This window comes from Crocodylus siamensis, chromosome 2, assembly GCF_052110815.1.
Source record: "Crocodylus siamensis isolate JL-2025a chromosome 2, ASM5211081v1, whole genome shotgun sequence".
Classification (NCBI taxonomy): domain Eukaryota; kingdom Metazoa; phylum Chordata; order Crocodylia; family Crocodylidae; genus Crocodylus; species Crocodylus siamensis.
The window spans coordinates 221,364,893-221,386,432 of NC_143396.1; the positions used below are offsets into that span (position 1 = coordinate 221,364,893).

General features: G+C 46.2%; 1 protein-coding gene across 6 annotated transcripts in view; it reads left to right on the top strand.

Annotated features, from left to right (window-relative positions):
* The window catches only part of FUT8 (fucosyltransferase 8), a 286,256-nt gene that overhangs the window by 81,271 nt on the left and 183,445 nt on the right, over positions 1-21,540 (top strand). For 2 of the 6 annotated variants that reach the window (XM_090033168.1, XM_090033165.1), the window contains one exon: positions 2,250-2,335. The exons of the other annotated variants lie outside the window; for them this stretch is intronic. The gene's annotated coding sequence lies outside the window, so the exon portion shown is untranslated. The remainder of the gene's footprint in view (positions 1-2,249; positions 2,336-21,540) is intronic. 6 annotated transcript variants of the gene reach the window in all.

Sequence of the window (21,540 nt, forward strand, 5' to 3'; positions counted from 1 at the left end):
AGAAAAAGACTTTTTAAAAAACGTATTCTGTAAATATGCATAGCCTATATACAAAGAACCCTGTTACTGATTTTAGGTAACCATAGTTAACATCTAATTGACATTTTAATGGAAATTAGCCCATCATACGTTGGCAAGTAATTATTGCATAGGATTAAAGAAACAATCTTAGTGTCCTAAGCAAAATATTGACATTTTTTGTTACTTTTAACAATAAGTTATTGTTTCCAGGGACCTGTATTGTTGAACAGAATGCTAAGGACTTTTGCTGGACATCCTTTCTAAATACAGAGAATTGCATAATCAAATGTGCATGTTAGGAAGAAGCCCATCATTGTGGATTGGCTACAGCTGTGGTTCTCAACCTTTTAGAGGCTTGAGTAGGGCCATCCACTGGAGTGGCCCCACAGAGCTGGGTGGAGCACATCCAGCTGCTCAGCACACCCCTCCCCCCCTGCTGCCGAATCCAGTGTGTCCAGCCACTTGGCAACCCCTCTCCTCTCTCTGCTGTCAAATCTGCTGCCAGTTTTCTCATGTCCAGGGGTGGGCCCCCACACAGGCTGATTTGCATCAGGCTTTGCATCCTGCTCCAGTTGTCTCTGGGCTTGAGGCACTTTGTTAAAATCAAGGCACCCCAGCTTTTAGTTTTTGCTCATTTTTTGACTATGGGAATGTAATAGAGCAATTTTTCTATTGAAAAGAACTCAGAAAGATTACATCAGGTTAGAATGTTCTAACACCATGGATTACTTTTTGAAATCTGTGTTTATTTTGTGAATCATGTTTTGCCCATGTAACAGTGCTAATGTTGTGGCATTGTCATGCCCTTGAAAGTATCTCAAAGTGTCATGGCATCCTGGTTGAGAATCACTGGGCTGGAGTTGGAAAGGGTAAAAGTAGATCTTTTAGAGAATCTCAGAAATAATTTGAGGATGCTTTCTACCAAGTCAGTTGGACTGTTTAAGCTCAGTGTGAAATCTATGACACTCTTAGGCTACAGAGGAATTTAAAAGTCTGAAGGAAGATACTCTCAATAAATAGGATTGTTATGGAAGAGGAAAATTCTGCACATTGCTCTCCCTCGGATCTTTTCTGCTGTCATCAGCAAGTATTCTAGTTTTCCATTTGCTGTGGAAAAATGTGCATTTTTCTCTTTTAACAGGGGAAAACACAGGTTTTTTCCTTTAAAGGAGAAAATCGTAGATGTCTCCTTTAAAAGAAGAAAACATGGGAAACCATAGATTTGCCCTTGCAGGCTGGCAGCTTACCAGCCTGCAGGGCCCATGTGCACACAAACATGCATGTGGCCAGCAATACAGCCAGGCAGGGCTGTGGAGAGCAGTTTCTGCAGGTCTCTCCAGGTAAGTTTATGGGGGGTGAGGGAGGGGAGGCAGCACAGGTGATGTGGCGGGGGCTAAGGCAGTGCAGTGGGGTGGGGCACATGCTCCCCCAAGATTTCTGTACCCACAGCAGAATGCAGGTCTGTAGCTGGGCTGGACCAGCTCTGAGCAGGAACTGCCTTCATGGGCCAGTGGGTGGGACCCGGCAGGGGAGTGAGTGCCATGCTGACATGGCCAAGGTGAGGTGCCCTCTGCCTGCCCAGCAGCAGCAGGGGCAAACTCCATGCTGCCGTCATTGTGCCTCACCTTGCTGGCCAGGGCAGTGCAGTACTCCCTCCTGTGCCTGGTCCTACCTGCTGTGCTGTGGAGGCAGCTGCTGCCTAGAGATGGTCCAGCCCAGGCTACAGCCCTGTTGTGAATGCAGAAATCTTGGGGAGCATGCATCTCTCCTGCCCCCACATCATGTCACTTATATGTGGCATGTGCACATACCCCACTCTTTCTCACACACTGGGAACGGGGGGCTATGGGTTGGGAATGAGGGGAACTGGTGAGGCTTGGGGGGCTGTGGCTTGGGAGTGAGGGGGGCAGTAGCATGAACAGAGGCAAGGCATCAGCATATCATGGCTGCTCAGCACCACAAAGTAGTGGGGGAGGACAGCTGTAGCTGGACCCATGTTCTGGTGAGCAAAGGAGCCAGGGGAGTGCTCATTTTTGTTAATGATAAAAAACCAAAATCAAATGCCAAAATTATAGATTTTTAAAATTTATTGTATTATAATGATGGAGGCATGGGTAGGCTTCCAAATTACTTAAAAATTGTAAATATATCAATAAAACATTGTGTTCAACTGATACATATACATATATAATATATATATATATAGTGGCATTTCATTTTAATCACAGAAACATGAAGATTTGGGGCTTCTAATTAGAGGATTTGGGATTTTTAAACAGAAAAAGAGGATCCCTGATCATCAGCTATCTTAAGGGTGAGTAAAATATGGCCCATGGGTAGATGGCCACCAGCTCATTGTATCTGGCTTTCTGGTGGCTTTGGCTGTGGCGTGGTGCTGGGCGGGTGGTATTGCTTCCACCCAGCAGCATTAGCCCTTGACATGGCAGCATTAGCTGTGGACCCAGACAGGGGTTCCACTGTGTTGGGTGGGCAGTAGAGAGAGATGAATGTGGCCCTCAACAGGTCCCCAGAACTCATTAAATGGCCCTCCAGCTGACATAATTGCCCACACCTGAGCTAACTGTCCTTCAGGTTTGTGTCTCTGCCAAGGAGATGTAGACTTGGATATTAACTATGTACTTATGGCATTTTAGCTTAGCTCATACTAATAGTTTCAGCTTCATATATTTAAGAGGACAGGAGAGAATTGATGAACCAGTGCTCCCAACTCTGATCTATATCCTTTGCAGATTGCCCTAGAAGAAACGCCCCCCCTGCTATTATGCTTTAGGGATCAGCAAGGAAAGATAGGTTTTTAGAATATTTCTTCTTACCTACAAAGTTTTTGGAGATGGACTAGAGCATTTAAGGCTTAGAAATGTCTGGAGTTGCAGAGAGATTCAGCAGGATGAAGATGTGTATGCTCTTCATTTTTATGGAGAGATAGCGGTTGTGTCTGCTTTCTTTGCCTCATTTCCTGATCGGGAAGTAGCTTGCACATTGGCATCCAAGGAGTATCACTGAAGACTATTTTAATCAAGTTTTCAGTTAGGATGCTTTAGAATGTAAGGCTACGGCATTAGGGAAGTTGCCAGCGCAGCACATTGGTTTGTTTATTATTGATTAGCATGTTATAGAATAGGGACCTCCTTTTTCAGAAGAAAGAGTTTGGCTGCTTACAGACTTAAACCCCCCCTCCGCCCCTCCCAAAACAAACAAACAAACAAAGAACAAAAACAAGAAATGGTGATTTACTGGCAAAAGCAGCGCATGTTAGTTGGACTCGGCTCTGCAGTGTCTGCATAGATTTGTTGCTTCAGCCAAGCTTTTTTGGCATTTGTATCTAATAGCTATTAGAATCAGCTATTAGATAAAAGTGCCAACCCCTCTCCACTAAAGCACCTGATCTATGCAGACGTTGGGAGAGCTGGGTCCCACTAATGCAACGCCTCTTCTTGGCATGCGCTGGGCTTGGCATGGGAGCATGCAGAGTTTAAAGTAAAACACCATTTAAATTTTTTTTTTTTTTTTTTTTTTTAAACATTTGTAAGCAGCTTAAATCTGGCCCAATCTGGAACGGGTATAGATCAGAACTGGAAGAATTGGTTCTTAGTACTGACAGTCCTTCCATTGCTACTGCTTGTCTGATTGGGCTAACTGAATTGGAGAAGGTCCTTGTGTTTTTGGGCTTTTGCTTTTACAGTTCTGTTAGGTTGTTTCAGATGTGGACAGTCTGTTCTGAGGAAAATGAGGATGATTTTTTACAATCTGTTTCTTAATGCTTTTTCTGAAGCACATCTTACAAGAACAGAGGAGCTATCTGAATATGTGACATGTGCTACAGTATCCATTGGAGTTATAAAGTGTAATCAGGCTGTTTAGCCAGCATTCAAAGTGTTGATTATCTAAAGTTTTTTGAGAACAGTTTTAGATTTTGGGCAAGATTTTGATGGTTTTCTTGTGCAAACTTTAGTGACTGCTGCTTTTTTTTGTGATGGAACAAATGCTTGGTCTAAGTTACAGGATGTCTTTTGTATCATTAATGCTTATGCTCATCTTAATATCTAGTCCATTATGTGCCTAGAACAGGGGTAGGCAATGTTTTTTGGCCAGAGTGCCAAAACCCCCCATGATGTCTACCTTGGAAGGCGCTGGAGTGCCAGCATGCCAGAAAAGCAAAATGAGGGCAGGGGTACATGGCAGGATGCCCTGCTTGTGCCCTGTGCCCTCCAGCCCTGCTACTGTTTGCCCCCCAGCCTGGGTTCTGTGGCTGTCAGCAGCTACACAGAACCTGGGCCAGCTGTAAACATCTGTCGCCTCTCCACCCTGGGCTCCGGGGAGTTAGCACATGCGAGCAATGCTCCCTGCTGTGCTGCCCTCACTGCTTCTGCAAAGCAGCGTTGGAACCTGGTGTAGCAGGGGGCGCAGAAAGATGCCTGCTCCAAGCTCCCCACTGCCCTCCCACACTTCCCATGTGTGTACAGGAGCAGCATGGGCAGCAGTGCAGGGTTGTGCCCTTCGCTGCTGCCCCCATCTGCAGGGGAAGTGTGACAGGGGAGTTGGGAGCAGGCAACTTTCTGTGCCCCCTGCTTTGCCCTGCCACGTTGGGTTCCAACGCTAAAGCAGTGAGGGCAGCACAGCGGGGAGCATTGCTGGTATGTGCTGCCACCCTGGGGCCAGGACTGGGGCTGGAAAGCAGCTGGGGCCAGGGCTAGGACAGAGAGGCAGCAAATGTTTGCAGCTGGCCCAGGTTCTGGGTAGCTGCTGATAGCCACAGAGCCTGGGCTGCTTGCAGCAGGGCTTCCATGGGAGCAGCATGGGCTTTGTGGCTATCAGCAGCTACCCAGAGCCAGGGCCGGCTGTAGCCAGGGGGCTACAAACAGCTGCTGCCCTCCTGCCCTGGCCCTGGGCTCTGGGAAGGCAGCAGGTACCAACATTGCGCTAGTTGGGGCTGGGGGTGGGGAGGCAGCAGCTGTTTGTAGCCTCCTGGCTGCAGTTGGTCCTGGCTCTGGGTAGCTGTGGATAGCCACGGAGCCTGGGCTGCTCCCAGCAGGGCTTGCAGCATCCCAGCTTCCTGCTAGGAGCAGCCTGGGCTCCTGGCTGGCAGCAGCTGCCCAGAGCTGGGGCTGGCTGTAGCTGGGAGGCTGCAAACAGCTGCTGCCTTCCCAGCCCCAATGTGTGCCGAGGAAAACGGCCTCACATACCATGCTCAGCATGTGTGCTGGGGGTTGCTGGCCCCTGGTCTAGAAGTACATAATTATGTATCAGAGTCCAAGAGCAAAGAGGTTGGATAGGTTTTGTGGCACAAACAGTGCTACCTGTGTAGATGTTGAAGTCCCCTATAATACAATTTTTTTGAACTCTGCCATCATATCTGATAATGTCTTAGTCAGCTCTTCTGTTCTAGTGTGTAAATGATCTGTAGAATAGTAAGATGTCAAAGTTGGTATTGTCACTAGCTTAACAAGTTACGAGGATATACTCAAAGCATTTGTATTTGGTATTGCATACTGCTTTCTCTGTGTGAAGTTGGAAGGGTAAAGAATTGTTACCTCAGCTGTAGTCTCCGCACACTAGTTTTACTGTTTAAATTAAAATAGCCTTTTGCCTGATCTGATTTATGTAAAATATCTAGATCAACTTTGCTCAAGCATTCATGCTCATTTAGATAATTTACAATTTGCTTCTTTGTATATATCAAGAATGTAGTGTGTATATTCATTCAGTGTCAGAATTTCACACACAAGGCATGGTAGTAGATATGCACTTGTATAGATTAACTAACCCAAGCTCACTTCATCAGATGCTGTGAAAGGATGTGCAGAAAGCAAAATATGATAAGAGAGAAATTAGAAACAGACAAGTAGTGGGGGGAAGAAGTGGGGAAGTGAGAGATGGTGGGGGAGGAGGGGGCAGTTCTAGGAGACAAAAGTAAACAAACATTAAACCCAGAGGAACAAAGGGGGTCACAAAAACTAATCCTAATAATGAGATAATCGTAGTGTGCTGCGGGCAAGCTTGGGGCCGAGTCTCGAGTTGGCCTACCCATCTGTTTTCATTGGGGCAGTCTATCCCTTTACTGGTGGTATAATGTGGGAGCCTACACATTACACTTGGAAGGTGTGCTGCCACATGTGGCTTAAACAGGAACTATTTTTTTTAATATAAACCAGTAAGTGGGTGATTTCTTGTTGTGCTGTTTCCCACTCATACTGATTTTTATTTTTTTTGTCTGAGCACAGCAATCCTGAAGTCAGTGATGGATTGTCCAGAGGGGTCCAAGTGTTCTGTCCCAGGCTTTTGTCTCTTTTGGCATCTGATGTCAGATACAGTACCAGTGTTCATTCATTCTTACATGTAGAGATTACCCTGTCTGTCTGATGTAGATAGCAAAAGATCATTATAAGCAGATGATGGCATATATGATGTTGGTAGAGTTGTAGGTGAATGAACCTTGGATAATATACTACTTGTTATTAGGTCCCGTGATGATGTGATCTGTCTTGATGTGGGGATACATCAGGCATTTAGGTCCATTGCAAGGCTTGGTGCCTTGGTGAGGATGGGAGTTCATTAGTCTGTTGTTTGAGAGATGCCATTTGAGTTTGTGGGGCTGTCTGTAAGCTAGGACAGTTTTGTCTTCAAAGGCTCATACCAACATTGCATAGTCCTAGTTGTGTAAATGTAGTTTAAGGCATTGAAGAGTAATCACCTTTTTCCTTTACCAAAAAAACCCCCAAACCTGTTCATATGCAATTCCTATCTCTGTGGAATACATCTGTGAGATGCTTTTACTTAACTGTTTATTCTGTCTGAAATTGTGCACACAAAAACAAACTGGGAAATGATTGGTTAAATTGCTGTATTGCAGGAAAGGATCTGGGGATATTAGTGGACTACAAGCTGTGTATGAGTCAGCAACGTGCTATCGTTGCAACCAAACCAAACCAAAAACCCCCCAAATGGTACAACGATGGGTTATACAAAAGTAACTTTGCCAGCAGGCTTTAGAAAATGATTCTTCCTCTCTTCAGTAGTAGCAAAGCCTCATCTGGAATACTATGTCCAGTTTAGGTCATTGTACTGGAAGAGAGATGTAGAAAAATTGGAGAAACAAGAAGAGAACAACAACATTATTATAGTTCTAGGAAACATGACTTATGAGCAGGGATCTGGGTTTTCCATTTCCCATGGAAAAACGAAGTAAACTACGGATTTCTCATTTTACCAAAGAATCCTGTGGATTTTGCCGTTTTGCAATGAGCTCCCTGCAGGCTGGCAGAATTCCAGCTTGCAGAGAGCTGGGAGAGAGTGGAAGGAAGGTGGAAAGACAGGGGAGCCATATGCATAGACATGTACAAGGCCCTAGGCAGCTTGCAGAGCAGTTCCAGCAGGTAAGTGCAGGGAGAGAGGGGGATTGAGGCCCCTGTAGGGAGGAAGCTGGGCAGGGCTGGGGCTGCTGCCCAGCTGGGTGGGGCTTGGGGTCCCAATGGGGAGCAGGACAGGGCTGTGGGTAAATTGTCCAGGGGAGGGGGAGGGCTGGCTCCCCACTACTGAGTTTACTCCTGGAGGGCAGGGGGGACCCCTGCCCTTCAGGTCTGTACCCGGGGCAGCTGGAGGCTGTGGCTCAAGCTGCCATCCTGTTTTCCTCCCCCGGGGCCTCGAGTTGACGGGTATGACCCAGTGTGCCTGGGGACAGTGGGGCAGCATGGGGATTCCTCGCTGGTGTGAGCTTCCCCCATCCCGCTGCCCTGGCAACATGTCTCCAGCACCTGCCACTGCATTGGGGGGTGCAGCACTGTGCCACTGCCTTCACTGTAGCCCCGTGTGCAGTAGGTATGTTGCCAGGGCAGCAGGGGGTCGAGAAGTGGTGAGTAGGGTTTCTTCACGGTTCCTCCACTCCCTTCTGCACTGGGTCACAGGGGTGGGAGGAAGCAAGGTGGCAGGGAACAGTGGCAAGCAGGGGGTTGCTGTTCCCTGCCTCCCTGCTTTCCCCTTCCACTCCCCAACCTAGAGTGGCAGGGTGTGCAGGAGCTACATAGGAAACCTCCCCACTGCTTCTTGCCCTGTGCTGCCCTGGCAACACGCCTTCTGTGTGTGGGACTGCAGTGACAGAAGTGGCCTGGGACTGTGCCCCCCAAATCAGTGGCAGGCACTGGAGGTGCGTCGGTAGGAAAGTGGGGGGAGGGGAACTCACACTGGCAAGGAAATCCCTATGCTGCCCTGCTGTCCCCAGCTGCACTGGGTTGTGCCCGCCAGCTCAGGAGGCCCTGGGAGAGGGAAGCAGGTGGGAGCTGAAGCCTGTAGCCTGTTCCTGCTCCAGGTACAGATCTCGGGGGTGGGGGGGAATGGATTTTCTCCTGCCCCCTGGGATTGTGTGCTGCACCGGACCGGGGAACGGGCCCTTCTCCTCCCCGGGATGAGCCACCTGCGGCCCCCGTCCTGCTCCTGGCTGGGGCCCTGCAGCCACGCATTGTGGCCCTGGGCCTCTAGCCCCACCTGGCTGGGCAGCAGCCTCAGCCTGCACCTGCCCTGGGTACAGATCTGGGGGGCACGGGTCCCCCCTGCCCTCTGGGAGTTCATGCAGCAGTGGGGAGCCTCCCCACCTGAGCCCACAGCAAGGGTGGAGCGGGGGCAGGGAGCTGTGGACCCAGGTCCATATCCCTGGCAACTGGGGGCCCCCTCTGGCAGGGTTGGTGAGCGGGGGCTGTGGGTATGGGACAAAGAGCATGAGCAAGGCTGTGGGGCTGTAGGTGGGGAGTGAGGGGCAACAGCATGACTGGGGGGAGGGCTTTAATTTTAGTCACAGATTCTGGGGGTTTTAGCAGAGAATTTGTGTTTTTCCTTGATTTAAAAAAAACAAAAAAAACCCAACCCAGAATCTCTGCTTATGAGAGAGGGCTGAAAGAACTGAGAATACTTAGTCTGTAGAAGAGAAGAGTGAGAGGAGGTTTGATAACAGTTTTCAGATAGATAGAGGGTGGTTATGATGAAGAAAGTGACGAAACATTTTCTTTGGCTGAAGAGGACAAGAAGTAATGATCTTAAATTAGAACAAGGGAAATTTGGGTTGGATATTAGGAAGTACTTCCTAAGTATGAGGGTCCTAAATGCATCAGAGCAGATTGCCTAGAGAGGTGGTAGAATCTTCCTCTTTGGAAGTTGCTAAGAGCAGATTAGACGGACACTTACATGAGAGAGTTTTGACAAAGATGATCCTGCCCTGAGCAGTGGGTTGGACTAGTTGACCACCTGAGGTGCTTTCCAGCCCCATTTTTTTTCTGTGGTTCTATGATTCCCTTGAAATGGACAGTGACTTTCCTGATGCATTTTCTTTAAAAAGGCTATATTCCTTGTCAGCAAATGGCAGATTCCTTCTTTTCTGCATGTATTTTTCAGCCAGATTTTAAATGTTATATTATTTAACCTTCAGCAGTTATTTCCTCTTTAATTGATTGTGTGTATGAATCTCCCCACTATGACTGTTTATATGCCACAGACACTGAAGTATGCAGAGTCTTCACCATTCTTAAAGGGATAATGCAGTGTTGCTATTACAGATCCCTAAATCGGTTGGATCATGAGTATTTATGTTGGGCCTATGCACCATCATAAAAGCTGAGCTCAGCTGATGTATCCTTTTACTCAGTTGCCATATCAGAGTATTTAGAGCTCAGCATAAGGAGTCATTGGATAGAAAATGATTAACTGGAATTCAGTTCAGTATTGGTCTGCCAGCTAGGGACAGACGTTCAAAAAGCCTGAGCCTGAATTGATTCAATTTTTGCAGGGTAGTCTAACCTGGCTAGGCTGAACCAGTTTGTAACTGCACAAACATCCCAGACCTGCAGGCTAGAAGCTGGGGAGCACTAGAGTAGCCCTCTCCTCCCTTCCACAGCACTGGGCTGGGGGGCAGCATGGCCAGGCCCCAGGACAACGCTCTGATTAGCTCAGCAGGGAATTGATAACAGTATTTATCACTCCCTAACTCAGTGTTTATCACCCCATTAAGAAAACAACAGAGGGCATTACCAGCTAGCTGTTGATTCTGCTTGTTGATTCCAAATGTTGATTCAGCAGGGACCATAGCCAGCATGTGGTCTGCTAGCTAATACATAGAGACATCCTCAGCAAGGCAGAGGGGAAGGGGGAATTCCTGCTTAGCAGGGAGTGGTGAAGGGGAGGGGGGAGCAGCCTGCAGTCTGTGCTGGAACTGCAGCCAGGGAGCAGATGGGAGGGGCCAGCCCTGCTGTGGAGCAGAGAGCCCTAACCTGGCCCAAAGAGCAAGCCAGGATGCTGAGGGCATCTGGTTTATCTTAAACCAGCAAGGGGTCTGGGACAGATGTTGCATAAACCAGTTTGACCTAAATCAGTTAAGTGTACATTTAATCAGGTTTATCTCTAGCCAGTTTCAGCCGTGTTCAAACTGGTTTATGTGCATTGAACATCTGTTTTGTTACAAGTTTAAATCGGTTTCTGATAACTTAACAGTACTGACAGTACTCCAGCTGGTCAGGCCGCAGCTGGAGTACTATGTCCAATTCTGAGTGCCACGCTTCAAGAGGGTTGTGGACAACATGGAGAGGGTCCAGAGGAGGGCCACTCGCATGATCAGGGGCCAGCAGGACAGGCCCTACGAGGAGAGGCTCTATGATCTGCTCAGGTCCCTTCTGACCCTAGAGACTATGAAACTGGTTTATGTGTAACTTTTGTCCCAGAGTCCTAGTGTGACCTGTTTAAGTGGGTGAACAAAGGAACCCTTACATTGTAACTGACATATTTTGTGCTTCTGAATGATAAAGTGTACATATAAGCAATGAAAGATATATATATATTTGTTGCATTTATACCACGGTAAAAACTAATGTAAAAAGCCCTTTGGTCATGAAGTCGGAAGGAATTCGTTGTTTTCTACCCACCTCATCCATTCTTGGTTAATATATCTTTACCCTTTCCCTTTCCCTGCTATATAGATTTATGAAGACATAGGAAACATACCTGGGAAGCAAATATATCCAGGAATAGCTTGACACTACCATTGTGAAAAATAGGCATGTTTGTTATTCCTCTTGCATGTGGATTTATATTTAAATGGTAATGTGTGCTATGGCACTTATTTTTCTTACTTTCTCCCTCTGTGGTGAAGGCTTGACAATCTATCTTTGTTTAGTTTCCTCCATTTTTGCTATCCCATCTCTCTTGCCTGCATCAATTTATGCAACAGCTTTAAGTTACTTTGGTCTTTTTCCTTCCTAAATATGGTGATTTAGGAATGTGTCCTCATTTAGAAAAGATGCTATCCAGAAAATAGAATACCAGCTTTTCCTTTGCTTTTGGTCTCCCACATTTATATTTTCTTCCATTTGTTGCTTTAAAATATGTCAACAAAGTTTATCTCTCCCTTTGGTAATTAAAATGATCTTTTTAGGCTTTCTAATTTTTATATTTTGTTCTCATTTTTTGAGGTTTATCATAACATTCTTGGTTCTGTAATCAAACTAAAATTTACATGACTTTTTCAAGTGAAAGTTAAATTGGAGTGAATTTGCCCCAAAAGAAGAGTGAATGTGCTGCATGTTATGGTATATTATTTTCTATGGATTATGGATTTTTTTGTTCTTTTCCTAAATTAGTTATCTACAACTTGGTTTTAAATGTCAAGTGAATATAATTTCTTTGGCATATAAAATCAGTATGGATACTGAATGAAATGCAACAAAATTTGGCTTTTCATGGCATGTGAAATTTGTAGTAGTGTATATAAAATAGTGAACTAAAGGGAAAAGGTTCTTGTGTGTGTGTATGTAATGCACACAGTAATGCGTAAGAAATATATGGTTTGTGTGTATGTACTAGGGCTGTGAAATGCTTTAAAAATTGATCGCAGTTACTTGTGCAATTAAAAAAAAAATCACAATTGATTTTAATCGCACAGTGAAAAACTCAAAATTATGTGCAGAAAAGCTCAAAATTATTCAAAATTATATAGGTACGTTGTATGGTTGGTGTGTGTGTGTGTGGTATGTATATGGGAGGAATTTTTGAAGGGGGGTGTGTGTGTGTGGGGGGGGGGTTTGGAGCCTGGGGAGGGGGAATTCCTGCATGCTCTAGCAGGATGTTGGGTACTATGCTTGCCCCCACCATCATATTCTACCCCCCCCCCAAGGTGTCTTCTTTTTTGAAACTGGAAATATGGTAACCCTACAGGAATGCAGCCTGGTGGTGTGTGTTGCAGCACCCAGCAGGTAAATCTGTGGAGAGGAAGGGGCAGGGTTGGGGGGGAGGGAAAAGGGCCGGGTGGGCAGATCAAAGTCCCCACAGTGAGGGAGGGATTGGGGCAGGGGCTGGGGTGAATGAGACCCTGGGGCCGAGGTGGGCTGTGGGACAGAGCTGTGGGAGGCTTGTCCAGGGGCATGGGGGGGAGGGGGCAGCTCCCTGCTGCTGCGTGCATCCCTGGGGGAGATATGGGGGCATGTGCATGGCTCTGTCCCATGACCCACCCCAGCCCTGGAGTCCCATTCACCTCTGCCCCTGCCCCATTCCTTCCCTACTTGGATCTGTCCTGCCACCCCTTTCCCTCCCCCTCCACAGACTTACCTGCTGGGCATGCTCTATACACTGCTGGACTGCATTCCTGGCTGTGCATATGTTGCACCTGTGTGCTTGCACACAGTCTTGATATGGCACTGATATATCAAGACACCTCTAGTGTGTTTGTCTGTGTCTTTGTGGGCTGCTCTGCCCCTCCTCCCCCCTGGTCTTACTGCTGCAGCAGCCTGGAGCCCGCCCAGGATGCCCTGCGGCGCCTCTGCACTGCCACTGCTGCCCCACTGGGTGGCCTGAAGGTAGTGGTAATGGTGGTGAAGAGGAGCCCAAAACCATGTGTGATTAACACGTTAGAAAAATTAATGTGTTAATGGATTTCATAGACATTAGGGGTGGAAGGGACCTTGGAAGATTATTGAGTCCAGCCCCCTGCCCCAGGGGCAGGAAGTCAGCTGGGTCAAAGGATCCCAGCACGGTAGTTGTCCAAATCTTTTTTAAAAGAGTCCAGAGCAGGTGCTTGCACCCCTTCTGGCAGAAGTCTGTTCCAGGGCTTGGGGGCTCAGACAGTCAAAAAGTTTTTCCTTATGTCTAGCCCGAAATGGTTTTGGAGGAGTTTTGTGACCATTTGACCTTGTCATCCCTTGGGGCGCTCTGGTGAACAGACGTTCCTCCAGATCCTGATGTACACCCCTTATATACTTATAGGCAGTTCCCAGGTCCCCCCTGAGCCTGCGCTTTTCCAGGCGGAGGAGTCCCATGGCTCTCAGCCTCTCATCATAGGGCCTGTTCTCCTGCTTTCTGATCATGTGTGGCTCTCCTCTGGACTCTCTCAAGCTTTTCTACATCCTTTTTAAATTGTGGAGCCCAGAATTGATGCAGTGCTCCAGCTGCGGCCTCACCAAGGCCGAGTACAGCAGGAGGATGACATCCTGACATTTGCTTGAGAAGCATCTATGGATGCAAGCCAGAGTTTTGCTTGCTTTACCAGCTGCAACATCACATTGGTGGCTCATATTCATTTTGTGGTCAATCATGAGCCCCAAGTCCCTTTTGGCTGTGGTGCTAACAAACGTAGCACTACTGAGTCTGTAAGTGTGCTGCAGGGTTTTTTTTTTCCCCCCAAGGTGGAGTACCTTGCATTTTTTTTGGTGTTGAACGCCATCAGGTTTTCATCTGCCCATTTTCTGAGCCTGTCGAGGTTGGTCTCGATCACCAGCCTATCCTCAGGTACGGATGCTTTACCCCAGAGTTTGGTGTCATTGCCAGACTTGGCCAGTCTGCGTTAATTGGTTCTTGTGTTCATCACGCACATTTAATAGCGATTGACAGCCCTAGTATGTACATATATGTACATACACACAAACAGTGTGTATATATATATTTTTTCTCATGCATTACTGTTAGTTTGCATATGTTAAAGGAAGTCATCTTTGACAGTACTATTATGACTGTATTATGTCTATTACAGTTGGATCAAGGCTCCAACTAAAGTTGGTGTGTCCCTGAAGTAAGTTGTGGGAAAAAAATCACAGCAGTAGTTCTTACCTTGGTGACAATCTTACAACTTAAATAGAGAAGACAGGTTAAAGAGTGAAAGACAGAAAAAAAAGATGCTTATTTCCAAAATAAGATATTGAGGCATTGGGAAGTATGGGGTTTCACTAAATTAGGGTGAAATTTTTGAGGTCTCAGCTTTCACAATTAGTAGCAGATTTTAAGTGCTTGGCAGTCTTTCAGCACTTGAAGACCAGATTTTTTTAAAAAGTAATTAGCCTGTAGTCATTCTCATTGCAACACTTATGGGCAGAGTTTTAAAAGAACTCATGCCAAGTGTTCCCAACTGCACGTAGAATAATTTTGAAACTCTGGACTGGAGTGACTTGCCCGAAGTCACATAGGTAGTCTAACAAGGTAAGTGGGAATTTAGTTTGGCTTCAAGTGCTTGTCCATATGTGGGTACACATGTGTCTGAAGCACTTGAGCTCAGATTTTTTCCTCTGATAGTCCTCATACAACATGCACATGACTTGGTTCTCTCCAGGCTTTTAACTGACAGAGTAAAGGTTCCACTCAACCATCCGGACTGTTAAAGTTCCAGAAGGGAGCCCCAGTTTGGGAGAGAATCCTTCACTGGTACCCAAGAAAAAGAAAGAAATTCCTGAGGGACTTCTAGTATCACCTCCATTTCGTTTCTTGCAAGGGATCTATTGTTATGGCACTAAAACGTCAAGTCCTGAACTCAAAAAGCACTTGAATTTCAGCAATCTCTGAATTCACCATCATGTTGGAAAATTCCAGCATCTCTTGTGGGGTCAGTATGCTTCGTGGCTCTGGGGAACTTGGTGGTTGAGCTAAAACTGGAATCTCCTCTGTTATCCTAACTACTAGCACCTACCATAGATCCTTCAGGCCCATAGCAGTCTTATACACATATATACATATGTGTGTGTGTGTGTGTGTGTGTGTATATGTATATAGCAGCATTTAATTTTAATAACAGCAAAATGTGGATTTGGGGGAGTTTAATCAGAGAATTTGTAAATTTTTATTAGAGTATTTGCGATTTTTAAACAGAGAAAACCAAGATCCCAGTCATAGTACAACACAGATATAGATTCATGTAGATCATCCTTGATCAGATACTTGGTACACGTATTATAGTGAATTAATAAAGAGTCTAGATAGGGCAGAGTTTTGTTATGAATAGACTTAGAAAAGGAAGTAACTTAGAAAGTTAACACAGTCTTTGGAAAGTAATATGGTCATGGTAAAAAGTCAGGAATATGATTTAACAACTTTTGTTCTGAGTGTGTTTAAGCAAGATGTGCTTGGAGACCTCAGGACCAGAAAAAAGATACAGTAATTGTTACAGAAATTTTCCATATGATGAGGATATAGGTAAGATTTCTGGTGCATAGACAAAGAAGCAAGATATGTCAAACAGTATAAAGGAAAGATATATAGATATGTGAAGAAGAATAAAAGGGTAAGTTTGGAACCTTGCCTACATGAGCTGGAAAGGTGTTGTTCACAGCTGATACCTAGATTAATTTTGAGTGATTTGATGAATAGTTGTAATGTTTGTGGTGACATAGGAATGCTGCATTGTGAGGTAGACTTGTAGGAGAGATCAGAAGAATTGCATCCCTCAGTTGCTTTCTTGTAAAACAGATTTTTTTTAATTGCAGTTAGGTTTTTAGGCAAGATAAAAGATTGCATTCTGTAGTATTCATGTTGCTTTAATTTATTTTCTGAGACATCGTCTCAAATAGTTGTTATTCTTTTGCACTTAACACAGCCCAGCATACTGTTCCCGTGTTTTTACTGACTGTTATTTCAGCTTGGGGTATTTTTTGTTGTTTTGTGGGTGGGAACAGTTGAGGTATTAGGATCTAAATAAAATATATGACTGGTTTTGGTACACATACGCTTATCTCTTATGATTGGTTAATTCTGAGTAAATAGCAAACTGTAGATGTAGGATCATTCAAACTGTCTAATTCTGTTGCTTTGAGGAGTTCATAGTCTTGCTATGGAGTAGATTAACTCATTTAATCAGTTACAATGAAAAAAATATTTTCATTGTCTGATAAAGGAAAAAAATATGCCTGATAAAGGAAAAACTGCGTCTTGTGGATACTGTGCATTACAGCTGTGGACTGCAGGTACTGAATTTCTTTTGCAGAAGAAGTGGAATATTCAGCAAAGCAGGTTTGACTATAATTTTGTATACGTTTGTGCACTAATAATTCATTTTGTTTGATTTCTCTCTTCCTTTGGAGTTTTTGAAAATGGGTAATGTTTTGGATTGCTTTCTCTTCCTGTCAAATGACTGTCAATTGCCTTTTAAACCTAAGAAGTTTTGACTGATTGATTACTTGTGCCTTTTTTTTTTTGATTCCTAGAATTCTCTGTGTTTCTGATTCCTAGTAGATAGATGTTTTCAGTTGGAAAATCATATGCAACTTGATAGAACAAGTGGACTTAATGGACAAATATATATTCATCGCTGTTTGAAAAGGGGAGGTGGCACTGCTGCTGTGGATCAAACAGTAGCTATTGCACTATAACTTGGGGTTGTCCAACCAGGTGCCTTTTGGCCACATAGAGCCCACAAGGGGTTAGTTTGCAGCTTCAGGGTTTCCACCTGGCCACCACTCCTCCCCCTTCCTCCTTTGCTGCCACTCCTTTCCCTCTCCCCGCCCCCCCTTGCTTTGGCTATGTCATCTTGGGGGTGGGGGGTGCTTGGCCCCCAGGCCAGGTAGCAGGTAGAAGATTATTGGCAGTCTACAGTGCCAAAGAACCCATTGCATGGGGTGTTGTCATGGTGCAGAGCGGTGAAGTGGTGGAATCTGCACCCAGGGAGCTGAAGGTGGGGCTAGGGCACCTGCACCCATGTGCTCACATGTGCAGTGCAGCAGGGCCAAGGAGAATGTGCCCACTTGCCTAATGTAGTGGGAGAGGACTGTGGCAGAAGGCCACCTCTGTTTCTCCCCAAAAATTCTACTCTGTAACAGATTGGTTAGGATGGCCCTGCAGAGGTTACATACCTTACCCTATCTCTTTAGGTAACCTGAGCTGGATACATTCTGGGGGGGGAGGGGAAACCTGCTCCCTCTGCTTATGTGACTGGCATCACATAACTGGATGAGGGGCTTGGGTTTCCTGGTGGGCTAGAGACTGCCAGTCTGCCCAGCAACCAGTGATGCATTTCAGATTGGTTGGCTGATAGCCAACAGGTGCTGAGAGATCTCCACCTCCACCTCCATCTGGATGATGCTTGTGAGTAAGCTACGTGAGATCTAACTAGATATATAGCTTCCAGTAACTCAGATGCATGATCAAAGGCTACTCCAGCCACCCTTGTTTCCTCTGTGGGATTTCTCTGATACTGAACAACTCTGTACCCTATTCCAGCCCTACTCCTTATAACCAATAAAGTTCTCCTTTGTACCTAGCATGGGAGACTTATTGGGAGTGGGTCTGGATTATGTCTTGGGGTCCCCCTTGGTTTGGCTGACTAAGGGAGACCACTACTTGTGCTTCCGACTGAGGGAGGCACCTCAAGTTCTTGAAGTGCATCAAATACCCTTGAGGGCTACTAGGCCTGTGTTTCACAGGGGGCGCAGAGCTGGAATACAGCCCGTCCCTGGGTGGTGGCATCTCTATCCCCAGGCTAGCAGGTGTGCTCCAGGAAGGGGGTTGACCAGATGTATGTCACCCCCAGGGAGGCACTCAGAGCCTGAAAGGTGGTTGGACACAGTGAGGTGGGTGTTTCATTGCAGGAGCACTCCCTACTGGCTCGCCACAGGGAGCACCAATGTACTAGGGCTGTGTTTCAGTTCGGTTTCAAATTCAGCCGTTTTGGAGGACAGCGATTAGTTTTGATGGTTTGGATCACTGTCCTGTTTTATTTCAGCCGAATTTCCTCCAAATCTGTTTTGAGTGGGTTGCAAGCTTCATACAACCCTACTGCCCAGCTGGGTGGGGCTTGGGGCCGGAGACTGCAGGGCCCCAGCGGGGAGCAGGATAGGCCTGTGAATGGCTCATCTGGGGGAGGGCCATTGCCTTCCGTGCAGGTGAGGAGACCCCCATGCAGATCTCTGATCCCTGTCATGCTGGGTTGCAGGGCAGGAAAGCAGTGCAGAGCAGTGAGCAAGCCTGCTAGTCCCTGCTGTGCAGCTCGGCTCCGCAGAGTGCAGAGATCTATGCTGGGGGTTTTCTTGCTGCCGCTGCCTACCCCATGCTGCTGCGGAGCCAGGTTGTGCGGCAGGGACCAGTGCTGCCCTGCTGTGTGACCTGGCTCTGCAGGGAGCAGAGATCTGTGCCGGGGGTCTCCTTGCCTCTGCTGTCCACCCCACGCTGCCCCGTGTCACTGGGGTGGTGCAGGGTGGGCAGTGGCAACAAAGAGACCCTTGGCACGGATCTCTGCTCCCTGTGGAGCTGAGTTGCGCAGCAGGGCAGCAGCATACAATAAGCCTGACTCTGAAATTCTGATATTTCCCGAAACATTTCAGAAATGTTTCAGATGCCTCATTTTATTTTGGAGATGTTTCAGAGCCTTCTGTTTTGATTCAGATTTGGTGTTTTGGGTGCCAAATCAGCCCCAGACACCTCCAAAATAAAATGCCTGTTGAAATTTTGCACAGCCCTACTATGTACCTGCTAGTGTGAGGGGAAGTACACACATGCCTGGTGCAGCAGTGGAGTGTGCAGGTGGCTTGTGGCCTGCACTAGTGCAGCCTGTCAGGCCATGTGTTCCCTGGTTGCTAAGAAATTTGGACAGTCCTGCTGTAATGGTTAGCACTGCAGGCTTAAGAACACTATGGGCACTTTTACCCATGTTCTGGGGGCTAGGGATGGCCAGGTGGCGCTTCAAATAAAGTGGCTATAACAGCTGCTCTAATTAAAGTGCCATCGTGTCTTATCTATTGACATCCCTGCACGTAAAAATGGAGGCAGGGGTGCTTGAACTAAAGCTTGTTCGATGAACTTTAGCTGAAGCACCCCTGCTGCCATTTTTAAGTGCTTTGGATGTTGATATATGAGACCCAGGAGGCAGCTGGAGCATAGTAATTGCCACGTTCCAGCAAAGCTGACTGAGTCTGCTTTGACGTGCTGGAATCACAGTGCATTGTAACAGCCTCACTACTTGTGTATAGGCACTCAGAAATGTAGCAAAACCGCTTCAGTTTTGGGTATCCCTGGGCCCGGCTTGTAGGCAGCTTCCCTGTGCAAGCTCCTCTCCCTGCAGCCTGCAGGGCCTGACTGACCTTCCTGGCTCAGGGCCCGGGCTTACGTGCTCTGTCGTCCCCCCTTTGTCATGTGGCTTTTCCCTAGCCATACGCAGGGGGTTTTCTTCCCTAATTAAGGGCCAGCCTGCACTCCTGTTGCTGCAGCTCCACACATCTGGCTTAGTCTGTGCTTTCTTAAGGTGATAGGAGCTCCTGGTTCCCTGTTACAGTCCTCTCTCCTGCCATTGTGTCCAAGTAACATGGTTTGGGATCCTTGTTATAGGCTACCTCAGTCCTACGTTCTTGAATGGTGTCAATGCCAGTGAGTCTCTCAAGAATAGGGGTCTATTCTGATAACACTTGAAGGACAAAGAAGGCTACCTATCTGTACCTGGAGTTCTTCAAAAGATTTCTAGTTATAGTGCCACGCTTCTTACTATGCATGCCTTCTGGAGGTGGGGAGTAGTGGAGATAGCAGTTTGTGCATAGAAGCCATGTTTACATGTGATTTGGGACTCGGTGCCAGGTGCCTTAATTAGCAAGCTGCACTAATTAAAAGCTCTCGCATGTCGCACATCAGCATTCCCACACTGAAAAAATTTTGGCGGGGCACTTTGAACTAAAGCTTATTGAACAAGTTTTAATTCAAAGTGTCCCGCTGCTGTTTTTTCAGCATGGAGATGCTTGGGGACACTGATGCATGTGATATGGAATGCTGTCAGAGTGCATCTACTTCCATGCTCCAGCAGACTTGATTAATCGAATTTGAAAGCATGGTGGCAGAAAGAGATCTTGGAGTCATTATTGACTCCAAGATGAACATGGGCCAACAATGCGAGAACACAGTCAGTAGGGCTAATCGTACCTTGTCCTGCATCCACAGATCCATCACGAGGAGGGTCAAGGAGGTGATCTTCCCTCTCTATGCGACACTGGTCAGGCTGCAGCTGGAGTACTGCATCCAGTTCTGGGCACCGCACTTCAGGAGGGACGTGGACAGCATTGAGAGGGTCCAAAGGAGGGCCACTCGCATGATCCAGGGACGACAGGGCAGACCCTATGAGGAGAGGCTACGGGACCTTAGCCTGTTCAGCCTTCTCAAGAGAAGGCTGAGGGGGAACCTGGTGGCCATCTGTAAATTTCCCTTTCACACTGATTGGGGGACCAGCGGGGTTTGGGAGAGACCTTATTCCCCCGAGTGCTTCCCAGAGTAACAAGGAATAACGGCCATAAGTTGCTAGAGAGTAGGTTTAGACTAGACATTAGAAGGTACGACTTCACAGTCAGGGTGGCTAGGATCTGGAACCAACTTCCAAGGGAAGTGGTGATGGCTCTTACCCTGGGGTTCTTTAAGAGGAGGCTCAACGTTTACCTGGCTGGGGTCATTTGTGCCCAGTTTTCTTTCCTGCTCAGGGCAGGGGGTCAGACTAAAAGATCTACAAGGTCCCTTCCAACCCTACATCTATGAATCCAGTCTGCTCCAACATGCTGATTTCCAGCAGGTCGGAGAAGGCTGCACACACATCTGCAGGAGTCCTTAGAAATCAAAGTTACATTCAAAGTTAATAGTTAAAGCCACTAAGAGATTTTGACTTATGATCCTAAGTCAATTTTTATTCTTTTGAATCATCTTTCTTGGGCTTGAACTTAATTTTTTTTTTTTTTTTTAATAAAATAGTAACCTTGTGCAGAAAGCCAGTTTGACAAACTTTCAGTGTTTGAATGGAAAGGTTGATAACTGACACAGCCCTTTGGAATAAAAATCCTTAGGCAAAGTTATTTATAGATAATAAGTATATGTTCATATGTGTTTGCAATTTGGACTAGAGATTTTTAACTTGTTTCCTCACAAGCTGAAAAATTTACCCTGCTATAGGTACAGGTTGAGGTTATGAGTGTTCACTGAAGGTCACTTAACTTGTTTCTCAAATAACACAAACCCTTCAGTCTGGTTGTGTTTTTCACACCTTTTCAGAGTATTTCATTTCAGATATTGCTTTATTTATCCTCTTAAACTCTAATCACAAGACTTGGCTCAACTCTAGTTTTAGTAAGAGCAGCCATCTTGTATTCCACAATATCTATAAATTTAATAATAAAGCAGTTGAAAATAAAATCAAGGACTATATCTTCAGAAATGGAGCATGTTTTCTTGAAAGATCTATTTGTCCATATAAGTTGAAGGAGTCATAATCGGAATATTCCTTACACTGACACCTCAGCCCATGTCTTTCCTACT